This window comes from Acomys russatus, chromosome 1 (genome assembly GCF_903995435.1).
Source record: "Acomys russatus chromosome 1, mAcoRus1.1, whole genome shotgun sequence".
NCBI classification, from domain to species: Eukaryota; Metazoa; Chordata; class Mammalia; order Rodentia; family Muridae; genus Acomys; species Acomys russatus.
Window position 1 is genome coordinate 123,703,526 of NC_067137.1, and position 19,612 is coordinate 123,723,137.

The following is a 19,612-nucleotide window of genomic DNA, read 5'->3' on the forward strand; positions in this document are numbered from 1 at the left end:
GTAGTGGTGCATCTTCCAGTGTGTGCCTGTGAGCTCCCTGTTCACACTGGGAGCCTGTAGCAGTGCAGAACCACAGAGTGTGCAGTGTGATCCCATCCTGAGTGACTAGAGCCAGGAAGCACGGAGATTTGCCAGGCGTGGGTGGGAGCACTGAAGGCCAACACTGTGCCCCTTCCTTCCTTCCGCTGAAGTGTGGTGCACATGAGGTCCTGAGTGAGTGCCTGTCATTGACATGAGCACAGCCATGTCAAGGACCCATGGAAGTAGCAAAGCCTCCTCCTGGTCCACGTATGGATGCTAACAAGGATTGCCTTTTAGCTGAAACCAGGGTATGCATGAACTGTCAACCGCAGGACGGATGGCCACCTCAAGCTGCTCCCCTACAGAGACCCCCCTGCCAAGACGAAAACCTGGCTCCTTGCTTGGTAGTACATAATACGCATTGCTGGTGTGTCTCCATCAGAACACACAGCCCACCTGATTCCAGCTTGTCTCTGTCTGTCTCTCTGTCTCTGTCTCTGTCTCTGTCTGTCTGTCTGTCTCTCTCTCTTTCTGTCCCTTTTCGTTCCTTTGTTGCTCCTAGCTGTGTGGGTCACAGAAACTAGAGCCCATAGCAGAACTATGGAAAAAAATCAGTTGTAACAATATTAAAAACTAGTGAGTGAGCCCATAATGCCTGCACTAAGTGTGACCCATGACAGAGAGTCATTTCCAACCTCTTATTATAAAAACAATTAGCTTGGGGACTGGAGAGATGGCTCAGCTGTTAAGAACACTGACTGCTCTTCCAGAGGTCCTGAGTTCAATTCCAGAAACTACATGGTGGCTCACAGCCATCTATAATGTGATCAGATGCATACTGTATACATAATACATAAATCTTAACAAAAAATTAGCTCATTTTACCTGATTCCAAAGAGTCATCTCTTACCCCAAATCCCACTGTTGCTATGTGGAGGAGTCGGGTTAAGGTCTTGGCTGCTTGGGGCTCTGCTCCCTGATTCCACGTTACAGTGAGACACTGGTTCCTGTTGTCTCTGGACTGAGTTTCACACTTGTTATCTGAACTCAGATTTACTCACCAGTTCTGAAGCCAAGTTTTAAGAACTTTTACTCGATTCTGTGTGAGTTTCACATCATGCACCCCAGTCCCACTTTATCTTCACACCCCCTCGTATTTGCCCTTTGCCATTGCAACCTCCCCCCAAAATAAAACACACAACAACAACAAAGCATAGAAACCACCTCATCATGGACGCTGTAGTGTGTCACAGTGTGTCCCACAGTGTGTCCCACAGTGTGTCCTCTGTCCACACATCTTCACTCAAAAAATGTTCAATGCAATGAGCCACCAGTCTGGCTGAAGATCTCTGGCTTCTGTGACACCATCAATATTGGATCCTCTTCGGGACTCCTTCCCAGCTGTGTCATGGAGGTCCTGCATCTTTGGAAGAGCAGGACCGGCTCTTTCACATGTCTCAGCAGTTCACAAATGGTATAGATTTTGGGGTGGGCCAATTCAAAGCCTTGGATCTGGGTCTGGGTGATAGCTGAGCTGCTCAGCCAGCTAAGGCAGGGTCAGATCATCAGCTCTCATGCCCTGCAAGGGGAGGCAGGGGAGAGGGAGTGGCGGGGGGGGGGGGGCAGGCAGAGTGCAACCCACCTGGTTCCAGAGCCAGCTCTGTTGTCATGCTCAGCCAAGGTCTGGAGCCCTCTCTCCCAAGTGCTGCAGCCTGTGATGGGGCAGAGTCAGCTCTCCCATTCTCACACCCTTGAGATTGGCTCAACCATGCCTTCACCGTCAAGGCCTGCTCTCCAGAGTGCTACAGCCTATGAAGAGGCAGGGCTAGGTCTCCTGCTCTCAGGAACCCACGATCAGCTCTACCGGTTACTACAGGTGATGAGGGAGGGAGAGGAAGGGCATCGCCCGTGCACCCATACCACCTCACACCACATGAGTGGCAGGGACAGCTCTCCCATGCTCTTGCTCTCGGGACTGGCTCACCCATGCCTCCTCCACCAGGGCCGACTCTACTGTGCTGCCCAAGTGAGGTGCAGGGCCTGTTCTCCGGAGCACTACAGCCAGCAAGGGGCACAGCCAGCTCTCCTGCTCTCAGGACTCCAGGGCCGGTTCTCCTGACTGCCGCAGGTGACAAGGGGCAAGAAGTGGCACGGACGGTGTATAACCCTTGCACCCATCTCATTTCGTGCCAGATTAGTGCCAGGGCCAGCTCTCCTGAGATCTTACTTACCCTTGGGTTGGCTCACTGCCACCTGCCCCCCCCCCCGACCACCCCCAGCAGGTCAGCTCTGCTGTACTGTCCAGGTGAAGTGCAGGGCCCTCTCCCAAATACTGCAGCTGGTAAGGGACAAACTCATGGCGGCAGCGAGGCACAAGGCCTGCACCCCCTAAAAAAAAATGGCTGCTGGTGAGAGGTGGAACCAGCTCTCCAGTGAGGGTCAGGGCCAGTACTCACAGCCCCTGGACATCCACGTGGCCCCCTGTGGCTGCCCAGGGACGGTCTCATGTTCTTTAGTGGTGATAAGAGCCACAAACCCCTGCTGCTATGTAGCCACAGACTCAAACATGGCCGTGAGTGGCAAGTCGGGCTTGGACCTCACCATGGCCGGCCCTAGGTGTCCACTCATACCAGGCTTCTCCTCTCAACCCTCGAGTCTCCGGGTCCGTCTCTCTTCACAATGCTCAGGATGCTCCATTTCTCCTTCTCTCCCATCAGACCACCTCACACTCACACACTGTGGCGGCTCCTGCTGTGGGCTGGCTGTGTGGCTGGTGGGCCCCGCCCTGGGCGACATCCTCCTCTTGAGCTAGGTGGCTTGGCTGGAAGCCACCTGTGTACCATGTGCTGGAGGGCGGGCCTGTCGGTGGCATGGCAGTCCACAGGTCTCTGTCTGTCTTCCTCCTCCTGCACTGCGCTGGCCGGATTTGGTTTAATTTGATTTTTAAGAGTCCCAGGTATAAAACAGCTTTGGCCACCAAGCCAGGCATCAAGCTAAGAAGAGCAAAGGCTGCCATCTCCTTCGCCCCTGACTGATACAAGAACACCACCACCAACAAGGTGTCACTTTGCCCATTGCCCATTGCTAGGCAGGGCTGAAGTCAATTTCAGTTTACAGGAACCATAGAAATCCCAGGGTACTCACAGATCTTGAGTACTAACCTTGATACATTTTTAAAGGAGGGATAAAGACAGCTGCAAATTAGCTCAGAGCTCCTCAGCAACTGATGGGACAGACCAGTCTCTTCCATCCCAGTCTTTTCACATATTAATACTTTTTGGAAAATACAACAAAATAATTAATTTTAAAAGTAAAAGAAAATGCTGGTCATCTTAAAGAAGGGTAGGTATAAAATTATGCTAACAAATTGCTGGAAAACTTTCAAAACGTTTACTCTCAGTTTCTGTACTTACACTGTCACAGCATAGCCATAAATAATCAGAGACTACTGCTGATCTTATAAACACTCTCTGAATAGCAAAAAGCAACCAGCCTCCTAAGGCTAAGGCACAGTCCAGACTAGCTTTAAGCTACCATAGAAACTGGTCAAGAGGTCAGTAACTCGGGACGTCCATCCATGGTCTGGCATGTTCTTCAGAGCCCAGCCTAGGGTGATGAGTAACATTTCATTTCTTGATGCGTTCATTCGCTCAGCTGATAATTGGTACTAGACCTCTATGGTCTAACACAGCTTTCAGAAGCCCATATGGTTCATCTGCAGCTCCCACGGGCTCTTCTGCCTGAGCCATCTCCATCCTCCATCCTTCCTTAGGCCCAAGCACTGTGACCTCAGGACCGTCCCAAAGGTGACAACCCCTTGTGTGCACTTCTCTCTGGGCTCCATTAAGTCCTGGCGGCTTCTACACTACTTTTTTTTTTTTTTTGCAAAGTGAGATACAGTATTGCTTGATTTGACTTTATACTGGATGGCCACACACCTAGGAATTTTCAGTCTATGTCTCTATTTAATGGAAGGCAGTGGCCAGTTACTTCCTGTCCGTCTTGGGGAAGTGCTAATTAAGAGTGAGGTGGGGAGGGTTTGTCTTCATTATTTCCGCCGTCTTCGCCCCCAAATCAGCGACCTCTGTGTGAATATCTTTCCTTGACTCCTTTAGTAAAATCCCCTTGCACAGTGTGGATTCCAACAAGGAAGGCTGCGGCAGCAGCTGGCACTGGAGGCTGCCCTGAACTGCCATCGCCGACTGGCTCCCAGCTCTGTGCTCTGCTGATGTTTAATTTAAGGCTCCTGTGTCTTCTTCCTGTCTTTGCTTCTGGTCTCGTGTCCTCCCTCTGCCCTCTGCACTCATGTCTGACTTTATGTTCTAATCCAGGAGCCATGCCATGCCCATATTCAAGGCTGTCTGCCTCAGAAGCCAAAGACGCAAACAGAGACAAGCTTCTCCTTTTTGAATGTGTTTGTGTGTGTCTGTGGGCATGGATGCCATGCACGTGCAGTTCCCCACAGCGGCCAGAAGCGGGCATCAGATTCCCTGGAGCTGGAGTTACAATCAGTTGAAAACAGCCTGATATGGGTGCTGAGAGACAAACTTGGTCTTCTGGAAGAACAGTTAAGGTCTTCCCAAGCCTGACAGAGGCATACTATGCTAGTACCAGCAGTAAGGTGGAGGTCAAAGCCACAGGCACACATGGACTGTGGTGGCTACTGTGCAGAGACCCAGCGGCAGCGCTTTGCTAGGGGTCGTCTGCGTGAGCGTCTTCCTCAAATTCCACTGTGCACAAATGAGATCATAACAGTGCCCACTCGGACACATGCTGAAGACTAAAAGAGGTTGCTCTCAGGGTGGTGCTGAGTCCCAGCTACTGTTCCTCACTGAAGGTCTTTTCAGTGTGTTCTATGGCCGCGCACAAGCGAGGATTCTGTAGTCTGCCACCCAGAAGATACCCTGTCCTTTAAGATTGTCAAGGAAATGCCTGCTTTGTGGCGCTGTATGTGAGGTCTGTTGCTGTGTGCATGCATTCTTGTTCTTGTCTGTATCATGAGTCTCGTTTGACTTTATTTGTTTCTAATATTCATGTTACTTACATGTCTAGCCTAACAGTCCCCCAAAGGCCTTGCCCCCTTTCCTGTGCACAGAGCACAAGCACTCATCCTAGCATTGACTACACTGGTGCTCTTTGTCACTGATACTCACACTCCACAGTAGGAATTGACTTCCTTATCAATTTCCTTACGATCTTGGTTGTCATCTTGGTTGGATCCAGGATCAACCACACCCAGAGCTGAGCCTACCCTTTCTACCCTTCCAGCGGTCGCCCAGCTATAGAGGGATCATAGCAGGAAGCAGGGCTGCTTTTACTTGTCTGACTACACTCATTGCTGATGAGTGCATCTACCCTGCTGCTGCCTCAGCCTCTTCAGACTTTCAACAGAAAGGCCAGCAGCGCTCGAGGGATCCCCTAGGCCTTCAGGGTCAGATTAGAGCCACCATGATACCCAACCTTGTGGACTGAACAGCGACTGGTTCTCAGCTTCTGCACTGTACAGACAGACAGGCAGACTGTTGTGTAAACCGGCACAAGTACCCTCTGTAATATGCACCTGTTGTGCGCATATCGGCCCCTTGGAGAGCTCTGATTGGTATATTGGTTAAATATTTTGCTACTAGGTGCCGAGTCTCTTATGCTGGCAGGTTGGGCTGGAACAGGAGGGGACTCGTGCCTGCCATTTCCTCTCTCTGGGGACTGAGCGGGATGGTGACCCAGCCTCCTCCTATGATACCCAGAAGAAAAATACACTGAGTCAGGAGTCTTGTGGGAGCGAGGTCTCAATTTTATTATGGCGGGTTTTTCTTATATAGAGTATAGGGAGTGGGCAGGGCATAAGGCGTCAGGAGATATGATGTCTCCCAGGATGTAAAGTGGCCTGTTACTGTGAGACCAATTGGTTTGTGTTATGTGGCTGTTGGCAGGTGGGGCTCGAACCAGGATGTGCCAGAATGGACCATGCTGAGTCATTCCTATGAGGAAGTATTTACCAGAGACTGTTGCTGAAACTCGAGCCAGGCTCAGTTCTGTCCTCAATGTCTCAGAGGGCTGATGGATTCGGCCATGGGGCCCAACAACTAGGTTCACTTTAATCAGGGTGTTTATATTGGAAACATGTTGAAACACTGCTTCCTTAAGATGTATAAGGTTAACTTGCTGCTCTGAGTTCAGTGTGGCCTTCACAGCTAGCTCAGCTGTGTAGATTCTAACCCTGACTCAGCTGGGTCTTTAACAGTGTCCAGTTCTTTCCTGGAGTTTTTAAAGTGGTGAAACATATTTAAACTTGTTCCTGAAATACAGACAAATGGTCAAGTCCAAGGATCCTAGAGGCGTTCTGGCCTTTACTTCATTTTGCCTTTTCAATTAAGAAAATAAAACAGATGCTTACATTTTGCTTACTACAATCGACCCCCTTCTCTACAGTTGTGGAAAAGTGAACAAATAGCTTGTTATACCCATCATAGAAGGACCACGGGCATGTGTGTGTGTGTGTGTGTGTGTGTGTGTGTGTGTGTGTGTCTGTGACTGTGTCTCTGTGTGTATGTCTGTCTGTGTGTGTGTCCGTGTGTGTGTGTGTGTGTGTGTGTGTGTGTATGTGTGTGTGTCCATGTGTGTGTGTGTGTTTAAGAAATGCATCTGTGCCACATTGTGCTTAGCTGTGGTGGCAGGGCCGAGAACATAGGAAAGGATTCTAACCATTTGAGCTTATTTCAGGAAAGGAACTGTGAAGTCGGTGCTCAGGGTCAGGCACAGGTTTCCTTCTTTAAAAAGCAGAAAAGGAAATAAATAACTACTCGGCTATAGAGAGAGTTTGCACAGAGGATAATTTGGTAAGCCAGTTAAAGAAAAGCAAAATAATTTTTTCTCTTATCAACTGAAACTTGCCGTTAAATTCCAATGCCTTTGAGTTTTACATATGTACTATATTTTAAATAAATTCACATTGGAATTGTTGGGTAGCATATTTTTCCAATACAAAGCACTCCATCCTGGAAGCAAACTCACCAAGAAACCAGGAAACACCAAAAGGAGGCTCCTTAACACAGGAAATAAACAACTGTAAGTCTCAGGAAGTCCCCGAAGCCTTCAGATGCACAAGGCTTCTTTCCCCCCAAGGTTATTTAAGCAGTAAGGGATGCTGAGAAGAGGCTCCATTTTGCCTAGCTGTCTGCAAGATGCTCAGGAAGCTCCAGGGCTCCAGCTTTTGTGGCTCATCACGCCCGATGCTGGTGATGCTGGCCTATGTGCCCCACCCATACCTTTGTGAGTAACTTCTCACCTGTGCCCCTGGGAGTCAAAGCCATAAACTCATCGGTTAACCACACTTGGTATATGCTAATTTGGCCTGTCATTATTTCCTTGTGTGTTGTAAGCAGATCTCCCCAAGGTCAGTGTCATATGATAGGATGAAAAAAAAAACTTAGAGTCTCCTTTAAATGGGGAGAAGATGGAAGAAACCTAAGTACAGATAACTCAAGTTGGAAAGGATTTGACTGAAAAGAGGAAGAAGGGCAGAAAACTTAAATTTTTCTTGCCCCTTGTTTGTTTTCCTCTCTCATGTATAAATGATTTCTGAATTTGTAAATTCTGATTTGCAAATTGCTTTTTTGATGAGAAGTAAGTTTTTATACACAATCTCAGCAATCCAGCTTATTTAGGGTTTATCTAAGAATATTTTTATTTTGCTTTTTAAAGCTTTTGAAATAGCTTGGAAAATTTAAAAATTTTTCCATATTATATATTATCCAGGAACATGATTAACCTTTGATTTTGGCAAACATCAATTTTGATGAGATCCTCCATGGGGAAAGTGTGAGGATTGAAATCCTGTGTGAGGAGAGTGTGAAGACTGAGATCCTGTGTGAGGAGAGTGTGAAGGCTGAGATCCTGTGTGAGGACAGTGTGAAGGCTGAGATCCTGTGTGAGGAGAGTGTGAAGACTGAGATCCTGTGTGAGGACAGCGTGAAGGCTGAGATCCTGTGTGAGGAGAGTGTGAAGGCTGAGATCCTGTGTGAAGACTGAGATCCTGTGTGAGGACAGTGTGAAGGCTGAGATCCTGTGTGAGGAGAGTGTGAAGACTGAGATCCTGTGTGAGGACAGTGTGAAGGCTGAGATCCTGTGTGAGGAGAGTGTGAAGACTGAGATCCTCTGTGAGGACAGTGTGAAGACTGAGATCCTGTGTGAGGACAGTGTGAAGGCTGAGATCCTGTGTGAGGGCAGTGTGAAGGCTGAGATCCTGTGTGAGGGCAGTGTGAAGGCTGAGATCCTGTGTGAGGACAGTGTGAAGGCTGAGATCCTGTGCGAGGACAGTGTGAAGGCTGAGATCCTGTGTGAGGACAGTGTGAAGACTGAGATCCTGTGTGAGGAGAGTGTGAAGACTGAGAGCCTCTGTGAGGAGAGTATCAAGGTTGAGCATAGTGACTGCTGCAGTGGATCTTTTCATAACCTCTATGCACAGTTACCTGTGGTTACTGTTAATATAAAAAAGCATATAACCTTTGATCCAAAAAGTCCTTCTCTAAGATTTAGAGCTAGATATTTAATTTCTCCTCTGGGTAAAAATGTATATTCCAGCAATACCCAATGACTTGTCATTTGTAACAACACATTTCTCAATACATACCTGGCTTTTAAAGAATAGATCATGTCTGTATTAGTTTCATATACAATACCTCTAAAATACTACAGGAAAAGCTGATACAGTATGTATGAATGAATCAGGAATTCAAGGTGGGAGGGAAAGTGTTACCATATTGCTTTTGAGGCCTTTTGAACTTTATATTCTTACAATCTATTTACTATTCAAAATAAAATTTAAAAATTAATCCCGTAAGAATCTTATATGAAAAATAAACCTGAAATAAACAGGGTTAGTTCATTTGTGCTCAATGATTTTATCAACCCAAGAATCAAAAGTCTAAATTACCTATTTCTGAATATAAGCTTATCACAGGTTGGGGCTGGAGGGATGGCGCAGGGGTTAAGAGCACTTGTTCGCTCCTCCAGAGGCCCTGGGTTTGGTTCCCAAAACCTACATACTAGGCAGCTCACAACCTCATACAATTCCAGTTCCAGGGGAGTTTGTACAGTTTTCTGGCCTCTGGGGGTACTAAACACATGGGGTGCACATACAAGCACCGAGGCACATACAAATATATAAAATAAATAAATAAGCCTTTAAAAAAAAAAGTACTTTAGCCCGGTGTGGTGGCACACTCTTTAATCCCAAAAATGGGGAAGCAGAGCCTGCTGAGTGAGCATCTATGAGTTTGAGGCCAGCATGGTCTCGTGGAGTTCCAGGCCAGTCAGGAAAGCATACAAAGTGAGACTCTTTCTAAAACCAAACAACAGCAAACAGGAACAACTTATCACTGCTCAGTTTACCTTACCTGAACTGCTTGGTACTAGAGGTGGTTTGGATGTCAGCATTTGAGACATGTGGGTGTACCAAGTGGGATGTCCTGGGGACCAGACCCAAGTCAAAACACAGGGTCATTCGTGTTTTCTGCATGCCTTCTTCACAGAGCCCAAAGGCCGCAGTTTTGTAAAATAGTTATTACTGAGCCTGAACTCTGATGTCTGTCCATCCTATGTGTCAGTTTCTACTCATGACGCCATGTTGACATTTCGAATTTTTGTGAATTTAAGCACACTTCTGATTTGTATCTTTTGGTATAAGCTTACTCAGTCCACATACACAAAAGGCAAAGGTCTATGATCCTGGGCCACACAAACTCAAGGCCAGAAGGCTACTGCTTTTTTTAAACCACATATTAAAAAAAAAAAAAAAAAAAAAAAAAACACCAAAACAGCCATCTCTCCCCCCCCCCCCACTTTAAAAGCATGTCTCTGTAAAGTTAGATGAAGGAAGCCTTGTAGCCATCGTTAAATGTCTTCAGTATGAGATTTATTGCCATAATTGTGACAGAGCAAATGATTTTTTTTTCCTGGCAGCAAAAATAGTTTTTAAAGAGACTAGGTATTTTTTTCTTTTCCCAGCAAAGTGTAGATACCCCCAAAATTACATGGTGTCACAGAGCATGCCATAGTTAGAAAAAAAATGATGCCCTGCCTTTCCAGTCTTATTAAGAAAATTACACACTTAACTCTTTGTGCCTTTGAAGGGCGCCTCTGTCTGATGAACTTTGTTATTAGAACAGCATTCAGCTGGAAATTGTGTATTCAAACCAACTCATTCTGGAGTTAGCAAAGCAAGTTCTAAAATAAAGCAAAAAGTGTCATAGCAATGGAAACATACGGTGCAACAGGCCGAACACCCTGAGACTGTAGCTGTAAAGACTTCTTTTCAGATTTATCCACTCTGTTTTATGGACATCACTATTTTGCCTGTTTGTAAACATACGCACCACATGTATGCCTGGTGCCCTCAGTGGTCAGAGCATGGTGTTGGATCACCTGGAGCTGTTGCTTATGAACAGTCCTGAGGCACCATGTGGGTGCTGGGAGTTGAACCTGTGTCCCCTGCAAGAGAGTGAATGCCATGGCTGAGCCATCTCTCCAGAACCACATTCCAAAACTTCTAACGGAGCTCACAGTACAGGGAAGAACAGGAAGTGCAGAGCTTTTGCTCTGTTCCGTGTGTGTACCACCTGTGGAGGCCGTGACAGTTTCTGCATTGCCCTTTGCACGCCTGAGAAGTCCCGGCCACACGTGTTCTCATGTGTTTTTCTTTTCCTTCCATTCTTTTCTTATCCACTGCTTGTGTCACCAGCTCCTGGTCTCATTACAAGGCGCTGGGAGATAAAATCATAAACGCTGTGCAGTTCTGTCCTCCAAGAATGTGGACATTTGTAGAGGGAAGGTTGGAGGGTGGTGAGCACAGAAACACACTGAAGCAACGGCGTCTGTTAAGTAGGATGAAAGAATAAACAAAGCCCTTGCAGTCCATATGGAGGGCACAGAACTCAGCCTGAAGTGTGCATGGTCTGTGTGTCTAGGGGTGTGTGGAGAATCAAGATGCATTTGCAAGGAGGAAGTGTAGCGCAGTGGCAGTGTTGCCTGCCTTGTGTAAGGTTCGCTCTTCACCAGAAAGAAGCTACAATGAAAAGAGGGAAGAAAGAAGGAAGGAGGCAAGGACAGAAGGGAAGGAGGAGGGCTCACCAGAGGCAACACAGTACCAGAAAGTAGAAAAGAATTTGATTTGTACAGTCTCTCTCTCTCCCTCTCTCTCCCTCTCTCTCCTTCTCTCTCCTTCTCTCCCTCTCTCTCCCTCTCTCTCCCTCTCTCTCCTTCTCTCCCTCTCTTTCCCCCTCTCTCTCCCTCTCCCTCCCTCCCTCCCTCCCTCCCTCCCCTCCTCCTCCTTCTTTTTCATTCTCTCTCTCTCTCTCTCTGTATATGTGTTCCATAGGGCTTGGGTAACAGTAAAATTCCATGTACAGAACACAATAACAAACTGATATGGAGATGAGGAATAGCCTGGTGACGGTTGGGGAATGAGGTCAGTCAGCCTCTTAAAGAAAGGCAGGAAAGAGGGGAAAGGCAAGACAGATTGAGAAGCAGCACCCACACAGGAGAGTCCCAGCAAATACGTGAGCCAAGGTGGACTGTGAGAAGCGTGTAGCATGAACCGTAGCTCCACAGCTTCAGGTGCTAGCTCCCGGCTGCACGCTGAACTGGACAGTCAGCACAGGAATTGACACTGTGGTAGTATTCAGGTGGTTTTTTCAGAGCCTTGCTTGTGCAGAGCTGTAAGCCTGCACAGGCCACATCTGCCAAGCACAGCTCATGGCAGCATCACCAGCCTTTGGGAAGGCAGGGTTTGAAGTCCAAGGATGAGCACAGAGAGGGCTTCTTCTCTTTGGAAATACTTCCCAAACCTGAAACTTTTTCAAAATAAAATACATAGAATAGACTACTGAAATTAATTATCAATGCCTCATAGAGTAAAAGTGTAATCATAACTGTAAAACTAGTAACTGTATGAAAGTAAAACAACCGTGATAGGGCAGACTGTTGGTCAGCCTTTCTGCTCTATGGCAAAATTCCCGGGCAAACCAAAGAAGAAGGGTGGACCCAGATTGTGGTCAGAAGTCTCATGCCATGGTCACCTGCCTGCCTTGCTTCTGGGCCTCTGTGTGGGATGGCAGAACATCATGGGGGTGAGCATATGAGCAAAGCATGTAGGAGCAGAGGGACAGGACATGATCAGAACAGGGGACGCCTTCCAACGCTCATCTCCCACCAGGTGCCGTGGTCCATAACCATCCATCAATGGCTTACGTCAGAACCACCGGACTCAGCCACTTTTCAGTGATTGGCAGCCAGCTGAGGACCAAGCCTTCAGCATATCGTCCTTTTAGGGGACGGTGTACATCCACACTGTGTAGACAGGATGGAGTGTCTTCAAGTAAAGTATTAACAGTTTCTCTTCTTTCCATGTACATTACATCTGCATTTGTTGTATCACCATGACCACCTTCCATTTCTAGAACTTTCACTGGCTTCCCTGGCTGAAACTGTAGCCGTTAAGAATAATTCTCCGCTTGTCTCTGCCACCCCAGCAGCCAGCGGTCGACTTTTGTTCACTGTGAATTTGACTATCCTAGGTCTCTCCTGTCAGCTTTTGTTTTATTAGTTTCAGTGTAACGCTGCTAACTTGCCTTTCTTTGTGAGTATCACTGAGAACCTCCACACACACGTTCATGACTAGATTTGGCTGGAGGATGTGAAACTGTTTCTTGGTCTTAAAGTTTGGGCCACAGAAAAGAAGCAGGTAGGTAAATTGCAAACTCAGCAACTCCATATAACTTAGTTTCTGGGTGGATTTGATCTGCCTGTGTGACCCATTGGTGTGCAGAAGCCTTTCCTGATGGACAGGAACCTGTGGCTTCCGTTTTTTACGTCTAGCGTTCCTGTTTGCAGGAAGGACAAAGTGGCCACTGTTGCATACACTGCTTACCTCACTCCCAGGAAGTGAAGGGCCCATGAAAATTGGTAGTACTCAGAGAAACCATTTCACAGCTATTTCTTTTACAGCATAAGCCGAGTGGCTTCAAGTCTTTACTGTCTCCAGCCAAATGACATTGCTACAATTACGTTACAACAACACAATGCCCCAGTACTAAGGAAAAGGGGGATCTACGCTGTTGGTTGTATGTGCTTTCAATCTTTCTTCTTTTTGTGTGTAAGAATTACTTACCTGCTTGTGTTGTTAATTCAGTTCAGTTAAGCAGAAAGGAATCTTCTAGCACCGTTGTTGCCATTAGTCTAATTAGTGTTTCGCCTCTGCATCATTGAGGGAAAAAGTCCTTTGATGTATTTCTCGTGGTTGAAAAATAATGCATGTAAATTATTTCAAGTACAGATATTTAAAGTAGAAAATTTAAAAATTATTCATAGAACATTACCACCAAGGGATAATGAATGCTGATTTTTGTGGCGTTTTCTTATAAGTATATATTAAATATGCACATGGATCCTTCTCTTTGTACTAAAATCCGTCACATTTTCCCAAGTCGCCCATTGTTTTTTTTACAAGTAAAACATTAACTGTAATAATGTTCTTTAACGTGGTTTGTACTTTAGGTATTTCCCAATTTCTCCTATCTTAAGGAGAAGTGGCTTGCTCTGATGGTCCCGGGATAAATCCAAGCATCCTCCCTGCTTTCCACAGTTAATAAGACCCCAGGCAAGTCTACCATTGTGTAATGTCCAACACACTAAACCACAAACAAGATGGGGATCACTTCAGAGCGTCGTCTGGGGATCGACGGCGAGTGTTCATCAGCTCCGCGTTGTTATGGCGAGGTACCCGAGACAATGAGATTGAAAGGAGGGCCTATCTGAGTTTACTAACCTCACAGGTTCCGATCCGTGGTCACTTGGTACTATTCCTTTGGGCCTATGGCTGCTCCTTCTGTCACATCACAAGCAGCTGGCCAAGGAGGCTGCTCGCCTCAGGGTGACAGATGGAAAGGCGATGGGTCCAGTGTTCCCATCCAGGGTACGACCCCAGTGGCCAAACATCCATTCACTGGAGCTCATTACAGCGTGGCAACCCAGCCTTCGACACCCATGACTCCGAGAGACACTTGCAAACTGTATCATTGTGTATGAGTGTGAAATACACAGCAGCCGTGAACGTGAACGCGGATTAGGATACAGTGTGAACTGACATTAAGAAAGGAGTTCATCAATTCAACAAGAGGAAAGTAACCCATCTGAACCAGCCACTGCTTTCAGGCAAGGCAGTCCACAGCAGAGATCTTGAATCACGGCTCACCCCTTTCTCGGAGTCAAGCGCACAGGTGCACACAGCGCGCAAAGGGCCTGAGCCGGAAGATCCAAGAGAGCTTTTTCCTGTGTTGTGGAAACTTTGATTATTAGTCTTCTGGCCCTGTGCAGAACGGATCTTCTCCTTCAGGGCCTCTATCTACAAATGCCCTTCCTTCTAGCATGGAGTTCTTCAGACCAACGTTAAGCTGCTGATGCGGCGGGGGGGGGGGGGGGGGGGGGGGGATGGGAGGGGGGAGAGGAAGGGGCGGGGGAGGGGGGAGGGGAAGAGGGAGGGGGGCAGGGGCGGGGGCGGGCGCCTATCACTCCATGCTCCAGAACGCAGAGGCAGAGTTTGCTGAGAGTTTGAGACAGGCCTGATCTATGTTAACCAGAGACCCTGCCTCAAACAAACAAGCCTGACAAACACTGAATGCTGATGAGCGCATCCTGGAATACTTAAATGGCTCTAGTTAGCATGTATTACCTCGTGTGCTCCTCATGCGGCCTGTCAGGGGCAGTTTCGAGTCTCCTGAGCAAACTCCGTTTCGCCTGATAGTTACTGTGAGTGGGCACGTATCACTGCCAACCCGCCGTTAATTTTCAATAACAATACACATTGTTGTCTGTAGTGTCCTTGCTGTAGATTGATCTGGGGTATAGTCCTCGCTTGTGTGGAATATTGTAGCCTTTAATCAGCTACACTTGGGTGCTATCACTGGCCAGAAGCAAGTCAGGAAGAAAGCCCAAGTGAAGAAAGTGGAGACAGCTTCCACCTCTCAGGAGAACGGCCGCAGAAATTCACAACAGTCTTCTGCCGCCACAGTATCAGTGTTTAAAATGTTAATTGTGCATACTTAAACTCAAACCAAAACAAAACCCCTTTTGTATTACAGTTGACAAGGGACCAATGGAAAGGAAGCAACCTGTTGCTAGGAACAGTCCCTACCTGCCATGCCAGCCACACAACTCTGTATCTGTCCCTGTCCAAGCTTCCTGAGCGGGGCTTTCTTTCCTCTCTGTTATCTGCCACTCACACAGTTGCTCTCCTTCTGCTATCTTTTATAGTGACTGGGAGCAGGAAAAATCTTTCAACTCTATTAGCTGTCTAAAAATGTAAAAATTTGTTCTGAAGCCTGTATTTCTTTAAATTTTTAGTCAATATTAATTTCTAAATCAAAAATTGTCATCTGGACATGGTGGTGCTTGCCTGTAATCCTAGCACTTGGGAGGCTGAGGCAGGAAGAGCAGCTGTCAGGGCCAGCCTCAGCTCAGGGCCAGCCTCAACTACATGGAATTGAAGGCCAGTCTGAACTCTGTGAGACCCTGTCCCAAATTGGAGTGACAGACACATGAGCTGTCATGTGGGTGCTGGGAATTGAACCTGGGTCCTCCAGAAGAGCAAGCAACAAGTGCTCTTAACAGTTCGCCCATCTCTCCAGCCCTTTTATGAATCTTTTCAAAAATCTCTTGATTCTACTCTGTTAGCAATAGTTATCAGAGCTGTGATTCTCAAAGTTTTACATCAGCTAACATACCTCTACAATTTGTTGCATGTCACAATCTGCTATAGTGGTTTTTCTTCTCTTTTCTCTTGGCCATAGGTGTCAGTCTTAAGGGATAAGAACCCACTCAGGAAAAACACACAGGGTCTGATGCTTTAAACATTTTCCTGATTGCCTTGTTACAATCACTCACCATCCAGATTTGTTTAGTTACTTATTTATGTATATGTGTGTGGTTTATGTGTGTGTGTGTGTGTGTGTGTGCATGTGTGTGTGTTTGTGTATGTGTGTATTTGCATATGTGTATGTTTGCATGTGTGTGTGTGTGTGGTGTATAGTGCATGCAGGCGTGTGCCTGTGCATGTGCATGTGTGTGTATCTGGTATGCAGTGCAAATGTGTGTGCCGTGTAGTGTATGCTTGTGCGTGTGCGTGTGCATGTGTGTGTGTGTAAGAGCGCTTGCCTGATATGCACAGAAGTCCTGCTCCATCATTGTCTGTCTTATTCCTTTGAGACAGGGTATCTCAGGGAACCTGGAGCCGGCTGGATTTTAGCTAGGCTGGCTGGCTGCACTGGCTGGCTGGTAGCACTGGGGTTCCAGGCTTTTGGATCCAAACTACACTTGCACAGCAAACACTCTTACCAACTCAGCCATCTCTGCAGTGCTCTGGGGAGATTTTCACACTCATCTCGCTGGCTTTTGAGTGCACGGCGATCACATTCTTGTTTGTCTGTCAGCAAATACTGAAAAAGAGAAGCCAGGGTGCTCTGGTTGCTGCCTCCCCCCCCCCCTTTTGCACAGTCATCAGACCATTTCTTTTTCTTGAATTTAGATTTTAAAATTCAGTTTATTCAGTGGTATAGTCCTTTGCTAATAATTTTGCCTGAATCCTGACCATTCAATGCTGAGTTATAATGTTTTAGGGAGTTTTTTTTTTTTTTTTCTTCTATTATTTCGTTGGTTGTTGTTTTACTCATTGCTCTGGTCTCTAAATTTGGGGATTACTACTTAGTTTGATCTCATGGGTAGTTCATCACATTTTTCTCTCCTCTCACTTCATTGCACTGTAACAGCCACAAAGTTTCTCCTGTGTCCCTCAGGGACAGAGGGGAGGTTTTACTATTCTTCCCCAATTAGTTATGTTATTAGATTGAAGGTTAAATTCATCATCATTTGCAATCCAAATAGTTCCTGAAGCTTGTGTATGCGTGTACATCCACTTTTATTGTACATTTGCTTTCTAAACTCTTAGGTACATTTTTTAATGGGGTCTTCAGGCTGCCATGGTTAAGGCATGTCAGGAGAGAGCCTCTTCTTGTGGGTGCCAATGTATTTGAGCATTTAAATTATGGCTTTTTCTGTCTTTGAAGTCCTTTTCTTTTCTGTTGTCCTGTAACTCCAGAGTCCTTCCCCTTTTATATTTAGAGTTGTTGTTGTCATTGTCGTCATTGTCATCAAACCATGTTATGAAAGGTGCCCTGATGCATAGATAAGGCTGGGACCTCTGACCACTGAACAACAAAACCAATGCCAAAGAAACAAAAAGAACTCTCTCTCTCTCTCTCTCTGTCTCTCTCTGTCTCTCTGTGTGTGTCTCTCTCTGTCTCTCTCTCTCTGTCTTTCTTTCTCTATCTATCTATCTCTCTCTCTCTCTCTCTCTTTCTCTCTTCCCCCTCCTTCCCTCTCCCTCCCTTCCTGTCTCTCTCTTAAAACATGTCTCCTGTGCTCTGTTCGTAGACAGACTTCAGTTGGTCTATGAAATGCATCTACCCTTTGTTTTCTAGGGAAAAGAAATTCCTCCTATGACTTGTAGCTGAGGGTGTGAGCACTGCCCCACTCACAGCGGATAGTTTTCAAGATATTACGTTGTTTACATCCAACAGCAGAGCACATTTGCATTTTTTGTGCATAGTTTTCTTATTTTAGCATACTTACACCTCAGTATTTAGATTTTTTCCCCTCAGTATTTGTCTTGTAATTAAGAGAAACTCAGTTCTTCCATTTGCTATGATCAGGAAGAAATTGTTTTTGATGTGCCTTTTACTTGGGATTCTCAGTGTCCCAGAAGTGCCTTACTTGTGGCTAAGGGCATGGGCAAATAACCAAGTCAAAGGCAATTCAAGTCTAGAGACAGTCCTAGCGTTAGAGAGTCCGAGAGCATCTCTGACGCTCTTCCTGAACTTCCACGAACTGTGTTGTCTTCAGCTTTCGCATTAAAGAAGTTGTGTGGTTTACTATTGGCAGCTCTCATTTCAAGAGTTACCTTTTCTGTTTCCAATCACTGTGGGACCTGCACCTTAACAGAATGTCAAGCCAGAAGTAGGGCTGGCATTCCTTTGTGGATGTAGAAGATCCTACAAAAACCTACGTGACTGAAATAAGAGGCATGTAATGTCCTCTGCCTATGTACAGCAGCTCCCCTAAGAGGCAGAAGGCTGCTCGCTGCTCCGGAGCAGAACAAAGCTGGGACACAAGCCAGGACGGAGCATCTAGCTTAGTGGATTTATGCAAGAGAACACTCCTAGCACACACGAGGGCCTGGCATATATTCTCTATTAGAAACATTACTCTGTTTTAACACACAGATGACGACCGAAGCCCCAGGGCTCTGCCTCTAGACCTTGGGTGGGAAGAAGTTTAGGGAACAAATCTTGAAGACAGATGTGCGGCAGCACTCAGTCGCTGTCACCTCATCTCTACGAGGCTTTCGAGATGCCTTGCTTCGAGCAGTGCAGCTTTCTACCCTGTGCCGAAGCGAAGCCAAGCCGCAGCAACAACAAAAAACCTGTTGCTCAAGGATATTCAAAAGAAACGCGTGCTTTGATTACTAAATGCCAATGCCAAAACTCGGGGCACATAACACTAAGCAAGGTCATGCCTCAGGCCCACAGGGATGACCAAACCTCCTTCCGGGCCAAGTACAAATGTTAGGAATGATCAACTTATGGCTAACACTAGTGTTCATCCTCCTCCCTGGTGTTTGAAACCTCAGACTTCGCCTACCCAGATTAGCCAAGCCGGCCTGCTCATTCATCCGTATTCAGTGAAACTAACCTTCTCCATTCAGTTGTATTAAAAATAAATAATAAACAAACACACATAAATGTAGCAACCATACACACATGAACGAATGCCTGAAGGTTCCCGGGCTGTTGCTGTGCTTGGCAGGGCTGGTGGAGGGTGCCGCTCCTCCACCATGATCACTGAGTCTCAAGGGTATAGTTCAACGTCAGCGGCCTCCCTTCCAATTATGTGGCAAGGCAATGCTTGCCACTCATGAGCAACAAGATACAAAAGGGCAAAATATCTTCTCCCCTTCGTAGGGCTCGAAAGGCCCATGCAGCTGCAGACATCAGCTTTAAAGCATCAGCCCTGAGAAGGTTCCAAGGAGTAGAAAATTTTTTTTTTTTGAGACAGGGTCTCTCTGTGTTAGTTTTGGCTGACCTGGACTCACTTTATAGACCAGGCTGGCCTCGAACTCACAGTGATCCTCCTGCCTCTGTCTCCCAAGTGCTGGGAATAAAGGCGTGCACCACCAGCATGCAGGGTGCTCGGGCTTTAACACTGGAAGTGCACCTTAAAGAGGAAAACTCCCTTCTCATTTGTATCAGAGTAGATGAAGGCAGTCTTTAAGAAATAGTTTAGGGCTGGAGAGATGGCTCAGAGGTTAAGAGCACTGCCTGCTCTTCCAGAGGTCTTGAGTTCAATTCCCAGCAACCACATGGTGGCTTAAAAAGTATCTATAATGTGATCTAATGTCCTCTTCTGGGGTGCAGGCAGAACACTGTATATATAATAAAATAAATCTTTAAAAAAAAGAAAAATAAATAGTTCAAATGTTTGATTT

The 19,612-nt window shown here is 46.5% G+C and overlaps 1 non-coding gene across 1 annotated transcript; it reads right to left on the reverse strand.

Moving 5' to 3' along the window:
* Positions 1-2,964: 2,964 nt before the first annotated feature.
* LOC127197350 (small nucleolar RNA SNORA48) lies at positions 2,965-3,107 on the reverse strand. Its single transcript, XR_007831657.1, has one exon. It is a non-coding gene; the product is annotated as a small nucleolar RNA SNORA48 (small nucleolar RNA).
* Between the last annotated feature and the right edge of the window lie 16,505 nt (positions 3,108-19,612).